Genomic DNA, 19705 nt, shown 5'->3' on the forward strand with positions numbered 1-19705 from the left:
GTTCAAAATTTTAAAATTAAAATTTAAAATTTAAAATAAAACTGCCTTAAGATCTAGCAATCCCTCTTCTGGGTATGCATCTGAAGAAAATGAAATCAGGACCTCAAAATGACATCTGCATTCCTGTGTTCATTTCAGTAGTGTCCACAATAACCAAGATGTGCAAGCAATTTAAATGTCTTTCTAAAGATGAATCAGTAGAGAAAATGTGATATATTCTGGAATATATTATTCAGCCATAAAAATGCAAATCCTTCCACTTACAATAGCATAACTGAATCTCAAGGATGTCATACTAAGTGTAAAAACAACAACAACAACAACAACAAAAACCTTGAGGCAGAAAGGCAAAGTACTACATGATCTCTCTTACATGTAGATTCCAAAATAGTCAAAATCAGAGAATAGCGGTTACCAAGGGCTGGAGAGTGCAGAAATGGGGAGGTGTTGGTCAAGGTATACAATGTCTCAGTTATGCAAGGTGAATAAGTTTTGGGGATCTAATGTACAATGTGACTGTAGTTAATGATACTTGTTTACTTGAAATTTGCTAATATCTTGAATGTTTTTACCCAAAAAGAAGAAAAAATGCTAATTATGTGAGGTGATAGATATGTTAATTCACTTGATTATAGAGATTATTTCACAATGTATATGTATATCAAATTATTAAGTGTATACCTTAAATATATAAGATTTGTAGTTGTCATTACACTTCAATAAATGTGGGAAAAATGTGGGGAAATGAAATCTCTGCTCATTGAAAAAAATAAGCTAGTTTCACAGGTGATCATATGCAAATGGAAACTCATATTAAGAATTTTGGATCTGAATTGTTTTTTTTTAATATTTTTATTTATATTTTTAAATTTCTTTTCATTGTTCCATAATTCATTGTTTATGCACCACACCCAGTGCTCCATGCAATATGTGCCCTGAATTTTTTTTAAAGATTTTATTTATTCATTTTACAGAAAGAGATCACAAGTAGGCAGAGAGTCAGACAGAGAGAGATCCTGAGATCTCTCTCTGGGATCCAGCCCCACTGAGCAGAGAGCCTGATGCGGGGCTGTATCCCAGATGCTGGATCATGACCTGAGCCAAAGGCAGAGGCTTTAACTCACTGAGCCACCCAGGCGCCCCCACTGATTTTTTTTTTTTTTTTTTGGATATTCGAAAGGACTAGTGTGTCTTTGATACTCTTTGGGTATTCTAACACAGGATTTAAATTGGTGATGTTCTTTAATTTGTTTGAGATCAAACACTGCACTCAATTTCTCTTGTTTTGATTTCCATGTTTATAAACTTTTGATTTATTTTAGTGCCTTCCAAGAAGGGAAAGAAGCAGTTAGATATTGACAAGGAAGATATCAATTAACAGCATTTAGGGACTGATTACTATTAATGGGCATAGTCTTTCTTTTTTTTTTAAGATTTTATTTATTCATTTGACAGAGAGAGAGAGAGACCACAAGTAGGCAGAGAGGCAGGCAGAGGGAGAGGAGGAAGCAGGCTCCCCGCCGAGCAGAGAGCCTGATGCGGGGCTTTATCCCAGGACCTTGAGATCATGACCTGAGCCAAAGGCAGAGGCTTAACCCACTAAGCCACCCAGGCACCCCAGGCATAGTCTTTCTGAATGTTTGTGGTTCAAGTAGAAATGGAAAGTCAGACACTCACACCAAAGGTAAGGAGAATCATTAAGTCTCTATTTACAGGATAAGTACTAGATCAAATTAGGTCAGGAAATTAGGTCAGTGCAGTGATAATATTCAGTCAAGTAGGTTGTGAAGTATTATATTAGGAAAATATATTGAATGTTCTATATGACTTGTGTGGTGACCTAGATGCTGAGCATTAGATTATGGTCTATGGTGGTTATTTTTGTTTATTTTATTTTTGTTTATTTTATTTTGGTTGCACTTAATTCCAGTGGTGTAGTTGAAGTGACTATCAAATGATAGATATTTCATATTTCATATTTCATAAAGGTCCAGTATGTGAGTGAAATGACCAGTGTGGATAATGACCATTAATAAGACACTCTTTAAGAGGTTAGAGTAATTCTTGAATATGATTCTTTACTAAATTCAGCTTTCATACACAAGTTATAATATTTCGATAATAAAAAGGCAATATGCTGATATAATGGTGAGAAAAGACAAAATTAACTGCCTTTCAATGCTTGTGACCTAGGAGAAGAAATTAAAAAAAAAATTATGAATGGCTGTATTCTGAAATGGAATGTATTAAAATTAATGAGAGGAACAAAGTACTATGGGACTATAGAGAAAGAGGAAATTTCTTATGAATAAAGAGAATCAGAAAGAAATTCAAGTGTAGGGTGTAATAATACAAGTGGTCTTTAAATGATCTGAAAATGAAATGAGAAAATGGATGGCCTTAAACAATGTAAGGAGGCTGTACAATGAATTTCCCAGGATGGTCATTTTCAAATAGTGGTTCTCAGAACTCTCAGCCTGCCTCTAGAACATGGGTAGGAGTTGAGTATTTGGCTTGAGGAAATACTATGTTTCATAACTGGAATGTTTTAATTAATTGTATTCTTAGATTAACTCTAAAGCATGTATTGTTTACAATCTTACTGACAAGTATTTTTTTAAATAAACTTATAATGTATTATTAGCCCCAAGGGTACAGGTCTGTGAATCAACAGGTTCACACACTTCACAGCATTCACCATAGCACATACTTTCCCCCATGTCCATAACCCCACCACCCTCTCCCTCCCCCCTCCCCCCAGCAACACTCAGTTTGTTTTGTGACATTAAGAGTCTCTTATGGTTTGTCTCCTTCCTGATCCCATCTTGTTTCATTTATTCTTTTCCTACTTCCCAAACCCCCAACGTTGCCTCTCCACTTCCTCATATCAGGGAGAGCATATGACAATTGTCTTTCTCTGATTGACTTATTTTGCATAATACCCTCTAGTTCCATCCATGTTGTCACAAATGGCAAGATTTCATTTCTTTTGATGGCTGCATAGTATTCCACTCTGTGTGTGTGTGTGTGTGTGTGTGTGTGTGTGTGTGTGTGTGTATCACATATTCTTTATCCATTCATCTGTTGATGGACCTTTAGGTACTTTCCATAGTTTGGCTATTGTAGATATTGCTGCTATAAACATTCAGGTGCATATGCCCCTTCAGATCATGACATTTGTATCTTTATGATTTCTCTTCTCTTGCTGGGTTTAAGTTTTCTTTCGTAGTCTTTCTCAAGCTCCTTTAGGTGTAGGGTTAGGTTGTGTATTTGAGACCTTTCTTGTTTCTTGAGAAAAGCTTGTATCACTATATATTTTCCTCTCAGGACTGCCTTTGCTGTGTCCCACAGATTTTGAACCATTCTGTTATCATTATCATTTGTTTCCATGAATTTTTTCAACTTTTCTTTAATTTCCTAGTTGACCCATTCATTCTTTAGAAGGATGCTGTTTAGTCTCCATGCATTTGGGTTCTTTCCAAATTTCCTCTTATGATTGAGTTTTAGCTTCAGAGCATTGTGGTCTGAAAATATGCAGGGAATGATCTGAGTCTTTTGATACTGGTTAAGATCTGATTTAGGACCCAGGATGTGATCTATTCTGGAGAATGTTCCATGTGCACTAGAGGAGAATGTGTAATCTGTTGCTTTGGGATGGAACATTCTGAATATATCTGTGATGTCCATCTGGTCCAATGTGTCATTTAAGGCCTTTATTTCCTTGTGGATCTTTTGCTTGGATGATCCGTCCATTTCAGTGAGGGGAGAGTTAAAGTCCCCTACTATTATTGTATTATTGTCAATGTGTTTCTTTGATTTTGTTGTTAATTGGTTTATATAGTTGGCTACTGCCATGCTGAGGACATAGATATTTAAAATTTTTAGATCATCTTGTTGGACAGATCCTTTGAGTATGAAATAGTGCCCTTCCTCATATCTTATTATAGTCTTTGGCTTAAAATATAATTGATCTGATATAAGGATTGCTACCCCAGCTTTCTTCTGATGTCCATTAGCATGGTAAATTGTTTTCCACCCCCTCACTTTAAATCTGGAGGTGTCTTTGGGTCTAAAATGAGTTTCTTGTAGGCAGCATATTGATGTTTTTTTTTTTTTAAATCCATTCTGATGTCCTGTGTCTCTTGATTGGGGCATTTAGCCCATTTACATTCAGGGTAACTATTGAGAGATATGAATTTAGTACCATTATATTGCCTGTAAGGTGACTGTTATTGTATATTGTCTCTTGTCCTTTCTGATCTACTACTTTTAGGCTCTCTCTTTGCTTGGAGGACACCTTTCGATATTTCCTGTAGAGCTGGTTTGGTGTTTGCGAATTCTTTCAGCTTTTGTTTGTTCTGGAAGCTTTTTATCTCTCCTTCTATTTTCAATGATAGCCTAGCTGGATATAGTATTCTTTGCTGCATGTTTTTCTCATTTGGTGCTCTGAATATATCATGCCTGTTCTTTCTGGCCTGCCAGGTCTCTGTGGATGAGTCCACTGACAATATAATATTTTTACCATTGTATGTTACAGACTTCTTTTCCTGGGCTGCTTTCAGGATTTTCTCTTTGTCGCTAAGACTTGTAAATTTTACTATTAGGTGACTAGGCGTGGACCTACTCTTATTGATTTTGAGGGGGGTTCTCTGCACCTCCTGGAGTTTGATGCTTGTTCCCTTTGCCATATTAGGGAAATCCTCTACAAAAATTCTCTCCAATATACCTTATGCTCCCCTCTCTCTTTCTTCTTCTTCTGTAATCCCAAATATTCTAATGTTGTTTCATCTTATGGTATCACTTATCTCTTGAATTCTCCCCCCATGGTCCAGTAGTTTTTTGTCTCTCTTTTGCTCAGCTTCTTTATTCTCTTCCATTTGGTCTTCTATATCACTAATTCTTTCTTCTGCCTCACTTATCCTAGCAGTGAGAGCCTCCATTTTTTTATTGCACCTCATTAATAGCTTTTTTTTATTTCAACTTGGTTAGATTTTAGTTTTTATTTCTCCAGAAATGGCTTATATATCTCCCGAGAGGGTTTCTCTAATATCTTCCATGCCTTTTTTGAGCCTGGCTAGAACCTTGAGAGTCGTCATTCTGAACTCTATATCTGTTATATTTCTAATGTCTGTATTGATTAGGTCCCTAGTCTTCAGTACTCCCTCTTGTTTTTTTGGTTTTTGGTTTTTTTTTTTTTTTTTTTGTGATGAGTTTTTCTGCCTTGTCATTCTTTCCAGATAAGAATATATGAAGGAGCAAATAAAATACTAAAAGGGTGGCACAGATCCCAGGAAAATGTGCTTTAACCAAATCAGAAGGGACCCCAAATCGTGGGGGAAGGGGGCAGGAAGCAAGCTTAGATGTTAGAAATTTCTTAGGCAAAACAGTATTTTCTCTTGAAGGCAGACCTATAGTTTCTTTGATTTGAGATTTTGTTTAATAGTTTCTATAATGGCTGCACCATGACTTTGCATCAAGATTTCAGCATGAATAACAATGTGTTCATGTTTAGTTTAACTCCAAATGAGAAATTCTGTCTTTTATTGTTTTAGGAAATTAGTATATGTATTATTGCTCCTGGAACTTTATAATTAATCATTAAATGTTATGGCTGTGGGGAGTTTGTAGGAAATAGATGCCTGAATGATTATAATTGTAGCTGTCAAATCAGAAATATAGTTATACAGAAGCAGATCCTTTTTTTTTTCATATAACAAAGACTTAAAGGATTGCCCATTTAGAAATAAATGGAAGTAGAAATAAGCAAAGTATTTTTCAACTATATTGTTTATTTGTCAGTAAGAACTGTGCACGGTGACTTCCTCTAGAGAACCCAAGATGTTAATCATGTAAATTTTTATCCTCTGAGTCCCTGCTTGTTCTGACTTTTGTGTTGGTTTATCTTCTGTGCATATGTTGAACACTTTATGTTTTAGACAATATAGCCTATAGTGAAAAGAATAAAATTGTATAAGGTTGATTAACTTCCAAGGTTGAAATAGAAAATCCCAAAGTTACCTTCATATTCTTCATGTCATCCAAACACTTCTTTGGATATGGAACAAGATGGTTCTAGAGAATCCAGTGAAACATGCTTTTTTTTTTTTTGGATCCTGATGCTGAGAACTGGTTTTAGATGTCTTTATTATAGAATTGTGAACACTGGGCACTTTATCCATCTTACTTTCATGCCTATAGCCGTTTAAAAAAGGAATGTAGGCCAGAAGAACCAATTGGTTTCTTTTATTTATTTGCTTTCCCATTGTTTTTTAATTTAAATAAAATTAGCCAACATATAGCTTTATTTGTTTCAGATATAGACTTAAGTAATTCATCAGTTGCATATAACATCCAGTGCTCATCACATCATGTGCCCTCCTTAATGCCCATCATTCAATTACCCCATGCCACCATCCACCTCCACTCTAGCAACCCTCAGTTTATTTCTTAAAGTTAAGAGTCTCTACACCCAATGTGAGGTCCAAACTCACAATCCCAAAGATTAAGAGCTTGCTTTGCCAAGTGAGCCAGCCAGGGCCTCCCAGAATCCATTGTATTTTTAAAGATCTTTCAAAAACTTACTCTAGGCGTAAGAAACTCTGACTAATGGAGAATTATTTATTATGTCTACTCTTAAAAACTGATATAGTGGATTAAGAACTTATTCTGTCAGTGTTATTAAGGTAGTTTGCATAAAAACACCTCCAAGTTAAGCCTAAGCATTATCTTTTTTCACGATGAATAATTCAAAACAATGTGATCTTTCCTTATTGATCTTATTTGTCAGTCATTAATAATTCTTTGTCTTTATTCTTAATACTACTCTTTCCTCCTTCCCCCAAAGAGACTATTAATTGAGCAAAGGGCAGAAATCCACTTCTGAGGGAGAATCTAGCCATTGTTGGATCTCCTGTCTTCATTTCTACATGTTAAGCTCTTTAAGCATTTTTATGTTTTTGCACATTAATTCTAAATATGTATTTCTGCTACAGTTTTGTTCTATTTATGATTTGAACAAGTCCTGTTCTATTTTTGTGCCTTAATTAAAATGAGGGAGTTTGAGATAATCTTTATTGTTTTTTTAATTCTAATCTTCATTTCTATGATACATGAACATCTTTCTGTCTCCTTTATCTGTTTAACTTATGTTTATTTAATGGGTACTCTCCTGAATCCAGTGCTCTGAAATTCCATATAATTTATCTCCTATTTTGTCTTCCATGTGGCAATGTCACTTTCGATTCTGAACCCATTGTCAGAAGTTTTAGTCTAGTGTCACCTGATCAAAATACCCTATACTTGTGTTAAGGACACTGATAAAAATGTTTGACTCCCTTTGGGATCTACGAGATATTTTTATCATTGCCCCATACTGACATTAATTCAGGGGTGACCACCTTTGAGTGCTCCCCTTCTGCCTTCTGGGAACTCTCTCTAGCCATGTGACCTGCCTGGATTTTCACACTTTATTGATGAGCCACTTGTTAAGACTGGTCTCAAAAGCTTAATAAAGTCAAAATAAATTATATCTATTGCTTTCCCTTTATCCTCAGGCTGTAATTCTGTCACAGAAGGAGATTAGTTTCATCTGACAAGTCTTGATCTTTAGGAAGTTATGCTAAGTGTTTCCCACCATACTGTTCTCTACAAGGTATTTGCAAATCGATTTGCAGTATCTTCTAAGAAACACATATTTTCCTTAAGGATTAAACAAACAGGTGACAAAAAACAGAAAAGGAAAATATAAGGAATAGCTCTTAAACTAGACCAAGAAAAATAGAATTTTAATTCCTTCCTCTGAAAACTTTGGAGAAATTATTATAAATGAGTTGTCATGTATATGTTACTTGGGAGATTGTGTTCATAAATGGGGTTTACAATAGCTGATTATTGCTATATTTTATTTTAAAAATAAAATTTTATAAATTAGTTGAACTTGAAAGAAATTCAATAGTAAATTGCATAGCTTACTACCATGCCGTATTTTAAAACCTTATTTACAACACATATCTACCTCTTAAGAGTGTATGTGTGTATAAAAATTAAAATAGTCATCATGCAATTTTTAATTTATATTTCCTTTATAAAGGGAAGTTTAATATGCATAAACTTTTACAGTTGGGAACATTAAACATTTTTTCACATTTAGTGAATGTTCACAGTTAGTGAACATATTAGTGTAAGGAATATAGAAATAAACGTTTTTTCTAAACTGTAATTCCCTCTGGTTCTATGATACTTGGATATCATTATTACTGCTGTATGAATATGACCAATATATGTGATGACCTATTGCATGCATTGAATTCAAGTTCAATAAACACTTGTGCCTTTAGTGGGAATTAAAATTTTTAAGTATCTAAAGTGAGGGGATTTTTGTCTTGAAAAATCAGCTTTTGTTATACAGAAATCTTGTAAATTGTTCAAAAGTTTCTATTATTTTGTGACTCAGGTTAATGTTAATCTATCAGCTCCAAATATTCTGCACATTGGGACTAGAAAACAATTATATAACATTTCTTTGTTGAAATGTAATCAACATATAACTATATTAGTTTTAACTATAGAGCATGATTTGACATTTATATATGTTGTGAGATCACCACAATAAATCTATTTAACAACTGTCATCATACATAGTTACATTTTTTTGATGAGAACATTTAAGATTTACTCATCTAACAACTTTCAAATATGAAGTATTCTGTTATCACCTATAGGCACTAAGTTGTACATTACATCACTATGACTTATTTTATAACTGGAAGTTTGTACTTTTTGTATCCCTTCACCTCACAAACATCAATCTGTTTTCTGTATCTATGAGCTTAGTTGTTTTGTTTTTTAGATTCCACATAAAGTGAAATCACACAGTGTTTGTCTTTCTCCATCTGACTTATTTTACTTAGCATAATGCCATCAAAGTCCATCCATTTTGTCACAAAGTGAAATTTTTATGAGCTTGATTAAAATACAATTCACACGTAACAAAATTTACCCTTTTTATGTGTACAACTCAGTTATTTTACTATATTCATAGTAACTATCACCATTATCTAATTCCAGACATTTTTCATTACCTTCAAAAGAAATCCTGTAACCATTAGGAGTCACTCCACAATTCTCCAACTCCCCCATCTCTGGCAAACACTAATCTAATAATTAATTATACTGTTTAAATTTGCCTGTTTCAGACATTTCCTATAAGTAGAATCATATAGTATGTGACTTCTTAGGCCTGGCTTCTTTAACTTGATGTAATGTTTTCTTTTCTTCTGGTTTGTAAGTTTTTATTTTAATTCCAGTTAGTTAACATACAGTGGTATATTAGTTTCAGGTGTGCAATATAGTGATTCAACAATTCCCTACATCACCTGGTGCTCATCATGACAAATACACTACTTATTCCCAATCACGTTTATAACCTAGCCCCACCCTCCCCTCTGGTAATTATCATTTCTTCATAATTTAGAGTCTGTTTCTTGGTTTGCCTCTCTCTCTCTTTTTCCCTTTGCTCACTTGTTTTGTTTCTTAACACCACATATGAGTGAAACCATATGGTATTTGTCTTTCTCTGACCAACTTACTTCTCTTAGCATTACACTGTACAGCTCCATGAATGTTGTAGCAAATAACAAGATTTTGTGTTTTTTTATAGATTAATAATATTATATACTTCTTCTTTATCTATTCAGCAACGAGTGGACACATGGGCTGCTTCCATATCTTGGCTAGCATAAATAATCCTGCTATAGCATGTATCCCTATGAATTAATGTTTTTGTATTCTTTGGGTATATGTCCACTAATGTGATTGCTAAATCATAGGGTAGTTTTATTTGTAACTTTTTGAAGAACCTCTGTACTCTTATCCAGAGTGGCTGCACCAGTTTACGTTAAAACAACAGTGCAAGAGTGTTTGTCAACACCTCTTGTTTTTTTGTGTTCCTGATTGTTGATTTTAATCATTGTGACAGGGATGAGGTGATATTTCATTGTAGTTTTGATTTGCATTTCCTTGATGGTAAGTAGTGATGAATATATATATATATATATACATATATATGTGTGTGTGTGTGTCTGTATACACATATATATATGTGTATGGGTATTATATGGGTATTAATATGGGTATTAAGGAGGACAATTGTTATGATGAGCACAGAGATTTATATGTAAATGATGAAGCACTAAGCCCTACTCTTGAACCGATATTGAGCTGTATGCCAAATAACTAGAAATTAAATTATATATACACATATAATTTAATATATAATATATATATTATTAAATTCTAGTTATTTGGCATACAGTTCAATATTGGTTCAGGAGTAAGGTTTAGTGGTTCATCATTTACATATAAATCTCAGTGCTCATCATAACAACTGTCCTTCTTAATACTCACCACTCACCTATCTCATCCCCACCCACCTCCCTCTATCAACGCTCTGTTTTTTATAGTTAAGAATCTTTCATGATCTATTTCCTACACTCTCTTTTCCCCCTCCTGATTGTTGATCCATTCTGTTTCTTAAATTCTGTATTTGAATGAAATCATACGCTATTACACTAAAGGAAATGAGTCAATCAGAGAAAGACAAATACCAGATGAGTATCTTTTCATGTATTTATTGGCAATCTAGACAACTTCTTTGGAAAAAATGTGTCTTGTCTTCTGCCCATTTTTTAATTGGATTATCTGTAATTTGGGTGTTGAATTTTATAAGTTCTTTGCATATTTTGGATACTAACCTTTTATCATATGTCGTTTGCAAAGACCTTCTCCCATTCCATAAATTGCATTCTAGTTTTGTTTATTGTTTCCTTCATTGTACAGAAGATGTTTATTTTGTTGTACTCACAAAAGTTTATTTTTTTTAATTTCTTTTCAGTGTAACAGAATTCATTGTTTTTGCACCACACCCAGTGCTCCATGCAAAGCGTGCCCTCCATAATACCAACCACCTGTCTCCCCCAACATCCCACCCCCTGCCCCTTCAAAACCCTCAGATTGTTTTTCAGAGTCCATAGTCTCTCATGGTTCACCTTCCCTTCCAATTTCCCTCAACTCTCTTCTCTCCATCTCCCCTTGTCCTCCATTCTGTTTGCTATGCTCAACAAATAAGTGAAACCATATGATAGTTGACTCTCTCTGCTTGACTTACTTCACTCAGCATAATCTCTTCCAGTCCCATCCATGTTGCTACAAAACTTGGGTATTCATCCTTTCTGATGGAGGCATAATACTCCATAGTGTATATGGACCACATCTTCCTTATCTATTTGTCTGTTGAAGGGCATCTTGGTTCTTTCCATAGTTTGGCGACCGTGGCCATTGCTGCTATAAACATTGGGGTACAGATGGTCCTTCTTTTTACTACTTCTGTATCTTTGGGGTAAATACCCAGTAGTGCAATTGCAGGGTCATAAGGAAGCTCTACTTTTAATTTCTTGAGGAATCTCCACACTGTTCTCCAAAGAGGCTACACCAACTTGCAATCCCACCAACAGTGTAGTCAGGTTCCCCTTTCTCCACATCCTCTCCAACACATGTTGTTTCCTGTCTTGTTAATTTTAGCCATTCTAACTGGTATAAGGTGATATCTCAATGTGGTTTTAATTTGAATCTCCCTGAGGGCTAGTGATGATGAGCATTTTTTCATGTGTCTGAGAGCCATTTGTATGTCTTCGCTCAAGAAGTGTCTGTTCATATCTTCTGCCCATTTTTTGATATGATTATCTGCTTTGTGTGTGTTGAGTTTGAAAAGTTATTTATAGGTCCTGGATATCAACCTTTTGTCTGTACTGTCATTTGCAAATATCTTCTGTTATTCCGTGGGTTGCCTCTATGTTTTGTTGACTGTGTCCCTTGCTGTGCAGAAGCTTTTGATCTTGATTAAAGTCCCAAAAGTTAATTTTTGCTTTTCTTTCCTTTGCCTTTGGGGACATATCTTGAAAGAAGTTGTTGCGGCTGATATTGAAGAGGTTACTGCCTGTGTTCTCCTCTAAGATTCTGATGGATTCCTGTCTCACGTTGAGGTCTTTTATCCATTTTGAGTTTATCTTTGTGAACCGTGTAAGAGAATGGCCCAGTTTCATTCTTCTACATATAGCTGTCCAATTTTCCCAGCACCATTTATTGAAGAGACTGTCTTTTTTCCACTGTATATTTTTTCCTGTTTTGTCGAAGATTAACTGACCATAGACTTGAGGGTCCATATCTGGGCTCTCTAGTCTGTTCAACTGGTCTATGTATCTGTTTTCATGCCAGTACCATGCTGTCTTGGTGATCACAGCTTTGTAATAAAGCTTGAAATCAGATAACGTGATGCCCCGTGTTTTATTTTTTGTTTTTCAACATTTCCTTAGTGATTCGGGGTCTCTTCTGATTCCATACAAATTTTAGGATTATTTACTCCAGGTTTTTGAAAAATATCGGTGGAATTTTTATCAGAATGGCATTAAAAGTATAGATTGCTCTAGGCAGTATAGACATTTTAACAATGTTTATTCTTCCGATCCAAGAGCATGGAATGGTCTTCCATCTTTTTGTGTCTTTTTCAATTTCTTTCATGAGTGTTCTGTAGTTCTTCGAGTACCTCTTTGGGTAGGTTTATTCCCAGGTATATTATGGTTCTCGGTGCTATAGTAAATGGAATCGATTCTCTAATTTCCTTTTCTGTATTTTCATTGTTAGTGTATAAGAAAGCCACTGATTTCTGTACATCGAGTTTGTATCCTGCCACATTGCTGAATTGCTGTATGGGTTCTAGTAGTTTGGGGGTGGAGTCTTTTGGGTTTTCCATATAAAGAATCATGTCATCTGCAAAGAGAGAGAGTTTGACTTCTTCATTGCCAATTTGGATACCTTTTATTTCTCTTTGTTGTCTGATTGCTGTTGCTAGGACTTCTAATACTATGTTGAACAAGAGTGGTGAGATTGTGCATCCTTGTCGTGTTCCTGATCTCAACAGGAAGGCTGTAAGCTTTTTCCAATTGAGGATGATATTTGATGTGGGTTTTTCATAGATAGATTTGATGAGGTTCAGGAATGTTCCCTCTATCCCTATACTTTGAAGCACTTTAATCACAACGGATGCTGGATTTTGTCAAATGCTTTTTCTGCGTCAGTTGAGATGACCATGTGGTTCTTCTCTCTTCTTTTATTGATTTGTTCTATCACATTGATTGATTTGTGAATGTAGAACCATCCTTGTAACCCAGGGATGAACTCCACCTGGTCATGGTGGATAATCTTTTTTAGTTTGTTGTTGGATCCTTTTTGCTAAGATCTTGTTGAGAATGTTAGCATCCATATTCATCAGTGTTATTGGTCCAAAATTATCCTTTTTGGTGTGGTCTTTGCCTGGTTTGGGGATTAGGGTAATGCTGGCTTCATAGGAAGAGTCTGGAAGTTTTCCTTTGTTTCAATTTTTTGAAACAGCTTCAGGAGAATAGGTGTTATTTCTTCTTTGAATGTTTGATAGAATTTCCCAGGGAATTCTTCAGGCCCTGGGCTCTTGTTTTTTGGGAGGATTTAGAACACTGCTTCAATCTTGTTACTAGATATTGGTTTCTTCAGGTTGTCAATTTTTCCCTTGTTCACTTTTGGGAGTTTGTAGTTTTCCAGGAATGCATCTATTTCTTCTAGGTTGCTTAACTTACTGGCATATAATTGTTGATTAATAACTTCTGATGATTGTTTCTACTTCCTTGGTGTTTGTTGTGATTTCTCCCTTTTCATTCATAATTTTATGGATTTGGGCTTTCTCTCTTTTCTTTTGTATTAGTGTGGCCAATGGTTTATCGATCTTATTGATTCTTTCAAAAAACCATCTTCTAGTTTCATTGATATGTTCTACTGTATCTCTGGTTTCTACCTCATTGATCTCTGCTCTAATCTTGATTATTTCCCTTCTTGTGTGTGGAGTTGGTTTAATTTGCTGTTGATTCTCCAGTTGGTGTAGAAACATCTGGTGTATTCTGGATTTTTCAATTTTTTTTGAGGGAGACTTGGATGGCAATGTACTTCCCCCTTAGGACTGCCTTTTCTGTATCCCATTGGTTTTGGAGTAAAGTGTCTTCATTCGCATTGGTTTCCATAAATCGTTTAAGTTTTTCTTTGCTCTCCTGGTTGATCCCAGTATTCTTAAGCAAGGTAGTCTTTAGCTTCCAGGTGTTTGAGTTCCTTCCAAACTTTTCCTTGTGATAGAGCTCCAGTTTCAAAGCATTGTGGTCTGATATTGTGCAGGGAATAATCTCAGTCTTTTGGTATCACTTGAGTCCTGATTTGTGACCCAGTATGTCATCTATTAGTTTTCTTATGTAGTTGGCTGCTCCCATATTGGGGGTGTAGATATTTACAATTATTAGATCATCTTGGTAGATAGTCCCTTTAAGAATTATATAGTGTCATTCTGTATCTCTGACTACAATCTTTAGTTTAAAATCTAATTTATCTGATATGGGAATCACTACCCCCAGCCTTCTTTTGAGGCCCATTGGCATGAAAGATGCTTCTTCATCCCTTCACCTTCAGTCTGGGTGTATCCTTAAGTTCAAAATGGGTCTCATGTTTTCGGGGTCCCACCCCTAAGATGGCGCCAGTCGCGCCCCTAAGATGGCCCTGGCTACATAGCCCGAGCAGCACGGACAGCCTGAAAAACATCCTCCCTGGCCACACATGACCTCATGCTCATCACGTATACACCTCTGTGATTGGCTGTTATGCCACCACTGCCTACGAGCCCCAGATACCTCCTGTTCACGTGAACATCTCTGTGATTCGCTGTATACCTCCTGTTCACGTGAACACCTCTGTGATTGGCTGTTATGCCCTATATAAGGCAAGGGAACTTCCCCGCAGGGGGAGGAGAAAGAAAGGGAGGAGAAAGATCGACCAGGGAATAAACAAGAGCTTGTGCATTGACCTGAGTGTGTGTTGGTGTTGCGTCATCTCTGCAGGCAGAGAGAGCGCGACATCATGTAGACAACATATGGATGGATTCTGTCATTTTATCCAATCTGCAACCCTGTGTCATTTTATGGGTGCATTTAGACCATTCACATTGAGAGTGATCATTGAAAGATATGTTTTTATTTACATTGTGTTACCTTTGAAGTCTTCCTTTCTGCAGATTGTCTCTATATTTCTGTTCAATGCTATTCTTAGGATTTTTCCACTTTTATAGAACCCCCCTTAATATTTCTTGTAGTGTCAGCTTGGTGGTCGCATACTCTTTTAAGCCTTGCTGGTCTTGGAAACTCTATCTCTCCATCCATTTTGAATGTCAGTCTTGCTGGATGAAGTATTCTTGGCTGCATGTTCTTCTCATTTAGTGCCCTGAATATATCTTGCCAGCCCTTTCTGGCTTGCCACATTTCTGTGGACAGATCTGACATTATTCTGATGGGCTTTCCTTTGTATATAAGAAGATTCTTTGTCCTAGCTGCCTTCAAGAGAGTTTCTCTACAATTATAATTTCTCATTCTTACTATCAGGAGTCTCGAGGACTTTAGAGAATCTATAATCTTGTGGGGAGACTGTTCTGCCTCTACTACATGAACGCTGGTTCCATTCCCAAGATTGGGAAAATTTTCATGGACAACTTGTTCCCCTATATCTTCTAGACTTCTTTATTTCTCCTCTCCTTCAGGGATTCCAATAATTCTGACATTGGAATGTTTCATGGCGTTATTTATTTCCCTAATTCTGATTTCGTGGCTTCTAAGCTATTTGTTCCAGGCTTCCTCCTAATCCTTTCTCTCTATCTGTCTGTCCTCCAGATCACTAATTCTATCTTCTGTCTCAGTTACCCTAGATTTTAGGGAATTTAGATTAGATTGGAACTCATTGAGAGCATTATGAACATCATCCCTTGTGGCTTTCAGTTCTGCCCTAACATTGTGAACATCATCCCTGGTGGCTTTCAGTTCTGCCCTAATCAAATCTGTTTTGTCACCCATGGCTTTCTCCAACCTAGCTATTGCCTGGATAATTGTTAGCCTGAATTCTCTTTCTGACATACCTAAATCCATAAACAATGTATTTTTTAAAAAATATACTGTCTTTATATGATGGAATATTATTGAAGCATTAGAAATCAAGAAGTACTGATAAATGCTACAACATGGGTGAAACTTGAAAATATTATGTCTTGGTTTCTAATGCTTGAATAATATTCCATCATATAAAGAGAGTATATTTTGTTTCACCATTAATCTGTTGATGAACATTTAAGTTGTCTCTACATTTTGCTTATTATAAATGATGCTACTATAAATGTTCATGTGCAAGGTTTTAGGTGGACATATGTTTTCATGTCTCTTGGGTCTATAACTATAAGTGGAGCTTCTGGGTCAAATGGTAACTCTATGTTTACTATTTTAAAGAAATGCCAAACTATTTTCTGAAGTGGCTGTAATATTTTATATTCCCAAATTGAAATTCCTGGATTACATATCCAGAGATCAGTTTCAAAAAATAGATTGTAATTGATCATACATATCCTAGCTACTCTGAACTCTGTACTTTGTTGTGCAGATTTCATGATATTCCAACATTACAATTCCCTTTTTAACAGGAAAGCTGATCCTGCTGGATAGCAGAAACTCCAGTGCCCCCATGAATGTTGAGAATAGAAAATATTGTTACTTGAAGGAGTAAGAAATGATATATGATATTTTAGTTGATGTAGGGAGAGAAGAACTGACTTCTGACTTTTTAAAATTTTATAGTATATTGATATGGAACAGAGAAATAAATCATACCACAAAGGGTTCATTATAGCAGCATTTCATCAAAACCAATGATTTTGTACAGTCTTTCTAGAATTGACCTAGCATTCCAACCCTTGCCTACTTACTGGTCAGGTGGAGGTAAGATTGTTTAAGGGACAAAAGTTTAGTCCAAGAAGAGTGCAAAGAGTTTTACTACCAGAGATAAACACATGACTATTTGACTCCAGGTGTTGGGGGAGGCTTTCACAAGACTTTCCCACTGAAATAGCATGAACAGGAGAACAAGAAGAGAAGTTACATGTTGGGAAGTTTGTCAGTGACTGAACTGTCTTAACATACATTGTTATGGGGGTGCCTGGGAGGCTCAGTTGGTTGGGCATCTTCCTTCAGCTCAGGTCATGATCTCAGTGTCCTGGGACTAAGTCCCACATCTGAGCCTGCTTCTCCTTCTGTCCCTCCCCCGTTCTGTTCTCTCTCTCTCTCTGTCTGTCTCAAATAAACAAAATCTTTTTAAATTTTTTAATTTTTAAAATTTTATTATTTTTTTATTATTTTCAGTTAGCCACTGTATAGTACATAATTAGTCCTTGATGCAATGTTCAGTGATTTATTAGGTAAGTATAACACTCAGTGATCATCACAGTACATGTCCTTTAAGAAATACATTGTTTATGGATTCAGGTATGTCCTCAGGGAAATTATTATATTCTTAGGACTTTTCCTTTCTCTTCTGGCTTACAGTATGGAAAGACAAAAGCCTTAATCTTAAACCTTAAAATAGTTAAATAAAAGCCCTTTCAAGGGAATTATCACACCCAAAATTACACACACACTTTTTTTTAAACTAGGCAAAGAACTTTATTAATTTTGTTTCAAACTTTTTTCCCAGGCTTCTTCTGCTTAATTAACTGCAAAGAATGAATTGTGCATAAGCCAAAAACTGAAAAAAACTTAAGTGTCCAAGGGGCTTGGGTTTAAAAATAATAGAAATCTGGATTTTATCAGATCCATGAACAAGATTTTAAAAAGCAGTCATAAAATAGCAGCTCCTAGTAACTTCTTCAAGTTTTATCTTGTTCCAAAGTTGACTCAATTCAGTTTACTTCATTTGGAGGCTTCATCAAAATCCTCCACAAGATCTGGAACTTCATCATCATCCTTCTCTTTGGTAGCAAGTGGTGTTTTTCCATCTGCAGATTACTAAGGCAGAGCTTCAGCCAGTCTTCTTAAAATAGTTAGACTGTCTGTATCTGGTTGGCTTAAGATATTTGGTAGCATTTCTGTCAGCTGCTTTGTCTCAGCATGGCTTGTAACAGTGAAAGTGTTTGCTGCTAGGGATGCCAGAATTGTAGGGTTGTTAAAGTGGATCACTGTTCCTTGGTTTGTGAACATATTCAATACCAGAGATATTGTTTACCCCAAACTTCTTTAAGAAGGACTAAAGTTTTTTTTGTTTTGTTTTGTTTTGTTTTGTTTTTGTCATCTCTTGTACTTGTTTTATGAACCCCCTCTTTTGGTGAGCAGTTCTTTTCCCACCAATGTACACTTGTGCTTGAAGTTTGGTGAGTTTCTCCTGGTTTATGATAGTTTCTTTCATCTCGTTGGCATGGAAATGGGACCACCTGTGGCACTAGGATTGGTGCTCAGGGGGTCTTAGGAGGACCAGCTGAGATAAGGTGCACACACATGGGGATATAAGATGGCAGCTAGAGGACACACACAAACATTTATAAATATGTGTTATGCACACATACATATAAATATATATATTATGTTAGTAATAAAAGGATAATGCTTAACCATAAGTAATTATTTATCAAAATACTCTGACTATATTTATGCTTAAAGTTTATTAATAAATCAGCAGTAAGTATATATGGGAGAAAAAAAAAAACACCTGAGTGCACACAGTGAAAATCAGTTTCTCTCAAGGAATAAAAAAAAATAGAGATGGAGAAACTTTCTAGAAATCTCAGTTAAGGCCACTGACTTCAATGTAAAAACCCAATATAGAACCTTAATTGGACACTCACTGTAGGAAATATTTCACTCATGTGTCAGGGTTTTGGTTTCTGACTTACTGAGGGAAGGTGATTGGGCATGGATTCTCAAAGAACATTTTTTCTTTAGCAAAATCAGATTTAATTAATCAATTAGTATAAGAAACTTAACCAGGGGTGATTCTATCTGTAAATAAGAATGTTTAATGATATCTGGGAAAACACAATATTTCTGGTATTGTCAACTTTCTTAGTATTTCTCTAATGCAAAGTACAAAGTTCATTTTAAATTTCCCTAGGGTATTATAATTTTCACATTTATTAGTTGTTTACATATTAGTGTGAATGAAAGTGTGAGAGTTGGTGCTGATGAAAGGAGGGAGTTCCTTGGACAAAGCCTAATGGATAGAGATTGTGTACAACTAGTAGAAAAGAGGAGATCTGGGGACCCAAATACTTAACTCTGCCTGTTTCAGATTTTGCCTCTTTTTTGAACCCAGAACATTTTATAAGGAAAAGTATTTCTAAATTTTATTAAAGATTGTTGACTTCTCTTTCTTGCCAACAAAATTAAAGTCATTTCACAAGTATTACTCTCCACGTGCAAACAGCGTCCTTGTCTACTTTAGTTGATGCATTCCCAGACCAGGTTTCTTTTTCAATCTGAATCAAATTGTCAAGTCTCTCCAGCTGGGTCATGAATAGTTACAAGTTCCTTCTCTAGGAGATCATTATAAGATCCTAGTATTTATCTTAAATGGCTTGTAGAAATTTGAAAGAAGCCTTTAAAACCCCCTCGGACATATTTACATCTCAATCATTTTTAACCATGAGGGAAAAGTTCTTTTCTCCAGATGTTTAAGGTTTACATTTTATGGGACAGCAACTGCTCTAAAAAACATTTACCTTATTCTAAAAATAGAGCACAAATGCGTTTCTCTTCATACTTTCTGGCTTTAGACTGCT

The 19705-nt window shown here is 35.6% G+C and overlaps 1 protein-coding gene and 1 pseudogene across 1 annotated transcript in view; one reads left to right on the top strand and one right to left on the bottom strand.

Moving 5' to 3' along the window:
• DACH2 (dachshund family transcription factor 2) overlaps positions 1-19705 on the top strand; it is an 896917-nt gene that overhangs the window by 617342 nt on the left and 259870 nt on the right. The window lies entirely within an intron of this gene.
• On the bottom strand, positions 17844-18336 carry LOC116582916 (annotated as a pseudogene).

The sequence above is a fragment of the Mustela erminea genome, chromosome X (assembly GCF_009829155.1).
Source record: "Mustela erminea isolate mMusErm1 chromosome X, mMusErm1.Pri, whole genome shotgun sequence".
NCBI classification, from domain to species: domain Eukaryota; kingdom Metazoa; phylum Chordata; class Mammalia; order Carnivora; family Mustelidae; genus Mustela; species Mustela erminea.